This window comes from Colobus angolensis, unplaced genomic scaffold, assembly GCF_000951035.1.
Source record: "Colobus angolensis palliatus isolate OR3802 unplaced genomic scaffold, Cang.pa_1.0 Scaffold139, whole genome shotgun sequence".
Taxonomy (NCBI): domain Eukaryota; kingdom Metazoa; phylum Chordata; class Mammalia; order Primates; family Cercopithecidae; genus Colobus; species Colobus angolensis.
Window position 1 is genome coordinate 509,664 of NW_012114477.1, and position 7,749 is coordinate 517,412.

Consider the following 7,749-nt stretch of genomic DNA (forward strand, 5'->3'; position numbering starts at 1 on the left):
TGCAGTGGCACAATCTCGGCTTACCGCAACCTCCGCCTCCAGGGTTCAAGCAATTCTCCTGTCTCAGGCCCCCGAGTAGCTGGGATTACAGGTGCCTGCTACCAAACCCGGCTAATTTTTGTATTTTTAGTAGAGACGGGGGTTTCTGCATGTTGGCCAAGCTGGTCTCGAACTCCTGACCTCATGATCTGCCCGCCTTGGCCTCCCAAAGTGCTGGGATTACAAGCATGAGTCACCACGCCCGGCTGACACTGGGTTTTTGAGAAAAGCAAAGCTTTTATTGCAAGTTGACTTACAAGGGAATAGGAGTCCAGCTCAAAGCTGCCTCCCTGTACCGGCTTTAAGGCATAATTTTATTGGAAAAGGTTTATGGGGTGGAAGGTAAGGGGAGGTCCTTGGGCAGGCACAGTTATCCTTCATGCCTCCTCATGGGTCGCATGTGCAAATCAGGAGACATTAGTATGAAACACGCAGTGGAAATTTAGGCTTTGATGTCTGAAAGCCTGTTCTGCACAGACTCCCGTTGGCCATCTTGGTTCCAGCCAATTTCAGCCAGTTTCTAAAATCTCACAAGTGGAGGGAGTGTCAGCTTTTTAGGAAGTTGTTTCTTTTCTTACCTGCTATCCTGCAAACTCAAGAATTTCTGTTAGTCCCTGACATCTTAAACTACTTGGGGCATGGTTTCGGAGGGACCCATAGGGCCCGCAACACAGACAATGACCTGTGAGCTGTTGCCCAGGGCCTCGTGGCAGAGGGGCCCTGTGCTCCGTTTAATGCTCTGCTGTTGCTGTCTTGAAATTCTTCATAGTTTTCCAATGGGGCTGCTCATTCTCGTTCTTTTTTTTTTTTTTTTTGAGATGGAGTTTCACTCTTGTTGCCCAGGCTGGAGTGCAATGGCGTAATCTTGACTCACTGCAACCTCCACTTCCCGGTTTCAAGCGATTCTCCTGCCTCAGCCTCCGGAGTAGCTGGGATTACAGGTGTCCGCCACCATGCCCAATTTTTGTATTTTTACTAGAGACAGAGTTTCACCATGCTGACCAGGCTGGTCTCAAACTCCTGACCTCAGGTGATCCGCCCGCCTCGGCCTCTCAAAGTGTTGGGATTACAGGCGTGAGCCACTGCACCCAGCCTCTCTTTTTTTTGAGACAGAGTCTCACTCTGTCGCCTATGCTGGAGTACAGTGGTATGATCTCAGCTCACTGCAACCTCCGCCTCCCAGGTTCAAGCAATTCTTGTGCCTCAGCCTCCGAGTAGCTGGGGTTACAGGTGTGTGCCACCATGCCCAACTAATTTTTGTATTTTTAGTAGAGATGGGGTTTTGCCATGTTGGCCAGGCTGGTCTCGAATTCCTGATCTCAAGTGATCCACCCACCTCAGCCTCCCAAAGTGCTGGAATTACAGGCATGAACCACTATGCCTGGCCGTGGGGGCTGCTTATTCTCATTTCACACTGGACCTTGCAGATTTTATGGCCAGTCCTGAGGGTTCCAAGGCTTCGTGTGTGGGCCATCCACCAGGTACGCATCCATCTGGCATCACCCATCATCCTCATCTTCTGCTGGGTGCCTTGCCACATGGAAATGTCAAAGGCCTGTGGTTGAAGTGATCATGGGATGTGGCGCTCAGGGGTGGTGTCTGGCTGGGAGCCTCAGGAATGCCCAAATCCTGCTTCCTGTGAAGTCCCCCAGCAAGATACAGGCACAAAGACACAGACGCACCAGAAACCAACATGCCACTTGGTTCTGGGAGCCTCTCAGAAAAAACCACAGTGGGCCTGGGGCCTTTTGAGGTCTCTGGGTGACAAGTCCCTCTTGGGATTAGACCATGGTGACCACTGATCCTGAGCAAGTCACACAAGGCTTCATAACGGTTCCAGATGATAAAACATGGCACCAGGGCCGGATACTGGTGGGAAGTCCCTCCTTCTGCTCTGGTTTTGTGGTTGCTTGCTGTGTGCTGTTTCCACAAGAGGACAAAGGGGAACTCACCCCCGAGGGTCCCAGGGGCGAGAAAGGTGCAACTAGATGTCACTCTCAGTCCTGCCTCAAGTGAGTCACACAGTTCTGACCGGCTGCGTGGAGGACCCTGTTTCTCTTTCTCTTTTTCTTTTTTTTTTTTTTGAGACGGAGTCTTACTGTGTTGCTCAGGCTGGAGTGTAGTGGCGTGATCTCGGCTTACTGCAAGCTCCGCCTCCTGGCTTCACGCCATTCTCCTGCCTCAGCCTCCCGAGTAGCTGGGATTACAGACGCCTGCCACCATGCCTGGCTAATTTTTTTTTTTTTTGTATTTTTAGTAGAGACAGGTTTCACCATGTTAGCCAGGATGGTCTCAATCTCCTGACCTCATGATTCTCCCGCCTCAGCCTCCCAGTGCTGGGATTACAGGTGTGAGTCACCACGCCCAGTTTTTCTTTCTTTTCTTAGAGATGAGGTCTCACTCTGCTGCCCAGGCTGGAATGCAGTGGTGCGATCATAGCTCACTGCACCCTTGACCTCCTGGGCTCAATCAGCCTCCCAAAGCACCTGGGATTACAGGCATGAACCACCATGCTGGGTCAGAAAGAGCCCACCGTTTCTGTGCAAGGAGAGGCAATGAAGGCGTCCCCTCTGCCCTCTGAAGTTGCCACCTAGTTGAGCTCACGGAACCTGGCTGTGTCTGCAGTCAGATACCTCTGGGCTGCCCCAGAGACCAGATGAGTGATGTCACTGCAGAGTCCTGAATTGCCTGGGAAGGCAGGAAGGACAATGAGTGGTGTCTGAAAGTACAGCTCTAGGCAGGGAGAGAGAGAATAGTAAGAAGAATTTGACTGATTTTGGTCTCTTTTGTTTTGTTTTTGAGACGGGGCCTCACTCTTGTCACCCAGGCTGGTGTGTGGTGGTCTGATCATGGCTCACTGCAGCCTTGAACTCTTGGACTCCAGCGATCTTCCTGCCTCAGCTTCCTGAGTAGCTGGGAAATACAGGCATGTGTCACCACACTAAGCTAATTTTTTTTGAAAGATAGGGTCTCACCACGTTGCTCAGGCTGGTCTCAAACTCTTGGGCTCAAGTGATCCTTCCACATCAGCTTCCCAAAGTGCTGGGACTACAGGTGTGAGCCACCACACCTGGCCTCATCTTGGTCTCTTGATTTTCTGAAAGCTCCATCTCACTGTGACTAAAAGAGTCGAGACAGGCTGGTATAACTTCTGCAGGTTGTAACATACTCTAAAGGTTCTAAACTATTACTAAGCAGATGATCAATTCCTTAATTTGGGCTTTGGGTAAAGTGGGCCAGAGTTCGAGGCTTAGGCGCAAGGTCTAGGGGGACCTCCCCATGCCTGTGCCCAAACACCACATGGAAGAAGTGAATGAGCCCCAGCAGATGTGAGGAGCAGAAGTGACCCCCGGAAAGGCAGCCGTCCAGCAGGGTGCATGACCGCAGGCTCCACATGAGCAGACGCCATGTCTCTGTTCCATGCTCTGTGAAGCATACCAGGCACCTGGCCAGTGCTCAATAAGTAGTTGTGAAAAAAAGCCACCTGGTCACTCAGAAGCAGACGACTAGGAGAGTGTGCATGTGTGTGCATGTGTGCGTGTGTATGGTGGGTGTGCATGTGTTTGGTGTGTGTGCATGCAGGTGATGTGTGCATGGGTACTTGTGTGCTTGCACGTGTGTGTGTGTGCATGTGTGCACACACATGGTGTGTGTGTGGTGAGGTGACAGATCTTCTGATACTGACTCTGCCTTCCAGCAAATTTGACCCAGTCACTGTCCTGGAAGTTGACCCATTCTGAATGGCAGCCCCTCGTCTTGGGGCAAAATGCGTAGCGACAGGAGAGAGGCAGTTCTTTCTTCTCGCCCCTGCTAACTGGCACCCTCCCAGGGCCTAAACTCCCCATGACCTGTGCAAGAGTCTGAGAGAAGACGCCAGTCCCCCTGGTGACCCGGCCGGAGAAGAGAAATACAATGTCTTGCTGCCTGGAGTCCAGAGTCAAATGGGGTTCGGGGGACATTCTGTCAGTCCTTGCTGCTATCACCCCTGCATGCCATAGAGCTCCAACATAGCCAAGGACAGTGGCGTTCAAATTCAAGGGCTGCTATTTCTTAGTAGTTTGGTCTTGAGCAAAATTCCCTCTTCTGAGTAGAGGAAAAATTATTACTAGCCTGTTGTGATTACTGAACAGGATCATGAAGTACCACGTGGTGGGCGGCAGCCTCCAAGATGAGAGAGTGGCCAATGAGCCCCACATCCTGGTTTCGTGCCCTGGTACAGTCACCTCCCATACCGAATAGGGCTGGCCTCTGTACCTATTGGATGTTGTGAAAATGACAGAGTGATTTCTGAACTATCTTTTGTGTGTGTGTGTGACAGGCTCTTGCTCTGTCACCCAGGCTGGAGTGCAGCAGCACAATCGTGGCTCACTGTACCCCTGAACTCCTGGGCTCAAGGAATCTCCCATTTCAGCCTCCTAAGGACTACAAGCACACACCACCCCACCTGGCTATTTTTTTTAACTTTTTGTGGAGATAGGGTCTTGCTCTGTTGCCCTGGCCAGTCTTGAACTCCCGGCCTCTTGATCCCAAAGTGCTGGGATTACAGGTGTTAGCCACCATGCCTGGCCTAAACTGCTCTTGAATCCCTGAGCCACAAAATCTCAGGATAATCACAGTTCCTTGTGGGTTTTTTTGTTTATTTATTTATTTTTTTGAGACGGTGACTAGCTCTGTCTCCCAGGCTTGCGTGCAGTGGCGCAATCTCGGCTCACTGCAACCTCTGCCTCCCGGGTTCAAGTGATTCTCCTGCCTCAGCCTCCCAAGTAGCTGGGATTACAGGTGCCTGCCACCACGCCCAGCTAATTTTTGTATTTTTACTACAGACAGGGTTTCACTGTGTTGGCTAGGCTGGTCTCGACCTCCTGACCTCATGATCTGCCTGCCTGGGCCTCCAGTTCCTTGTTTTAAACTATTTTTGGATAGTTTGTTACGTGGCAAAGGATAACAAAAGCATGTGTGTACTCCAGTGCCTGGAGCACAGTAAATGATAATAAATGATACAAGGTGCTGTTACTAATTAACCTTCTTCTCTGGAATCATGCTTTGTAACCAGATTGACATCATCAATGTTCCTTCTCTCCTTCAACCGTTCCAGCCAGTGCAAAGGACTGTCAACAGCCGTTTCCATTTTGGACTAGTTAATCGATCTCCTGCTTTTGTAAATCTCTTACATCTGGATTGTTCTTTTTAAAATTTAAGATCCTTAGCTGGGCATAGCAACGGGGGCCTGTAATTCCAGCTACTTGGGAGGCTGAAGTGGGAAGATCCCTTGAGCGCAGCGGTTTGAGGTTGCAGTGCGCCATGATTCAGCCTGTGAATGGGACCTGCACTCCAGCCTGGGCAATATAGCAAGACCTCGTCTGTTTTTTTCAACTTTTATTTTAGATGTAGGGTATACACATGCAGGTTTGTTACATGGGTGTATTGCGTGATGCTGAGGTTTGGGATATGAATGATCCCATCAGCCAGGTGGTGAGCATAGTTCCCAAGAGTTAGTTTTTCAACCCTTGCCCCCTTTCCTCCCTTCCCCCCTTAGTAGTCCCCAGTGTCTATTGTTGTCATCTTTACGTCCCTGAGTACCTGTATTAGTCTGTTCTCACACTGCTATCAAGAAATACCTGAGGCCGGGCAAGGTGGCTCATGCCTATAATCCCAGCACTTTGGGAGGCGAGGCAGGTGAATCACTTGAGGTCAGGAGTTTCAGACCAACCTGACCAACATGGTGAAACCACGTCTCTATTAAAAATACGAAAATTAGCTGGGCGTAGTGGTGGGCCCCTGTAATCCCAGCTATTTGGGAGGCTGAGGCAGGAAAATCACTTGAACCCGGGAGGCGGATGTTGCAGTGAGCCGAGATCGCGCCACTGCACTCCAGCCTGGGGGACGACAGCGAAACTCCCTGAAACTGGGTAATTTATAAAGGAAAGAGGTTTAATTGACTCACAGTTGCGCATCGTTTGCCGGGGAGGCCTCAGGAAACTTAAAATCATGGCGGAAAGCAAAACGACAAGCAAACACCTCCTTCACAAGATGGCAGGAGCGCGTGAGAGCGAGCACAGGAAAAAATTCCACTTTTAAAACCATCAGATCTCGCGATACTCACCCACTATCACGAGAACCACTGGGGAGGGTGGTGGGGGAGCGAGGGGCGGAATTGCCCTGTTAATCCAATCACTTCCCTCCCTTAACACGTGGGGTTTTCAGGTCCCTTCCTTGGCAAGGGGCGATTACAATCGAGATGAGATTTGTGTGAGGACATAGAACCAAACCATATCAGTACCCTACGTTTATGGTTTTATGTACTTGTGAATGGCCTCCAGCTGGATCTATGTTGCTGCAAAGTACATGATTTCATTCTTTTTTATGATTATGTAATATTCCACAAGGTATATGTACCACGATTTCTTTATCTTATCCACCATTGATGGGCACCTAGGTTGATGCCTTGTCTTTACTATTGTGAATAGTGCTGTGATGAACACACAAGTGCCTATGTCATTTTGGTAGAATAATTTGTTTTCTTTTGGATATATACCCAATAATAGAGCTATAATGGAACTGCTTTTCTTTTCTTCTTTTCTTTCTTTCTTTTTTTTTTTTGTGTGTGTGACAGAGTTTTGCTCTTGTTGCCCAGGCTGGAATGCAGTGGCACAATCTCGGCTTACCGCAACCTCCACCTCCACGGTTCAAGCAATTCTCCTGCCTCCCGAGTAGCTGGGATTACAGGCGTCTGCCACCACACCCAGCTAATTTTCTGTATTTTTAGTAGAAACGGGGTTTCACCATGTTGGCCAGGGTGGTCTTGAACTCCTGACCTCAGTTCATCCACCTGCCTCAGCCTCCCAGAGTGCTGGGATTACAGGTGTGAGCCACTGCCCCCGGCTGGGATTGCTTTTCTTGTTCCAAGGGGAATGCTTCAGTGTTTGCCTGTTCAGTATCATGTTGGCTGTGGGTTTGTCATAGATGGCTCTTACTATTTTGAGGTACGTTCCTTCCATGCCTAGTTTCTTGAGGGTTTTTATCACGAAAGGATGTTGGATTTTTTTGAAAGCATTTTCTGCATCTATTGGGATGATAGTTTTAGTTTGTAATTCTGTTTATGTGGTGAATCACATTTATTGATTCATGCATGTTGAACCAATCTTGCATCACAGTAATGAAACCTACTTGATCATAGTGAATTAATTTTTTTTTTTTTTTGAGATGGAGTCTCACCCTGTTGTTCAGGCTGGTGTGCAATGGCACAATCTCGGCTCACTGCAACCTCCACCTCCAGGTTCAAGTGATTCTCCTGCCTCAGCCTCCTGAGGAGCTGGGATTACAGACATGCACCACCGTGCCTGGCTAATTTTTTGTATTTTTAGTAGAGATGGGGTTTCGCCATGTTGGTCAGGCTGGTCTCAAACTTATGGCCTCCAGTGATCTACCCACTTCAGCCTCCCAAAGTGCTGGGATTACAGGCATGAGCCACCGCCCAGCCAACTTTTTGATGTGCTGTTGAATTCAGTTTGCTAGTATTTTGTTGAGGATTGTTGTGTCAATGTTCACCAGGGATATTGGCCTGGAGTTTTCTTTTTTCACTGTGTCTTTGCCAGGTTTTGAGGTCAGGGTGATGCTGGCTTCAAAGAATGAGTTAGAGAGGAGTTCCTCCTACCTGATTTTTTGGAATAGTTTCAGTAGAATTGGTAGCAGCTCTTCCTTGTACCTCTG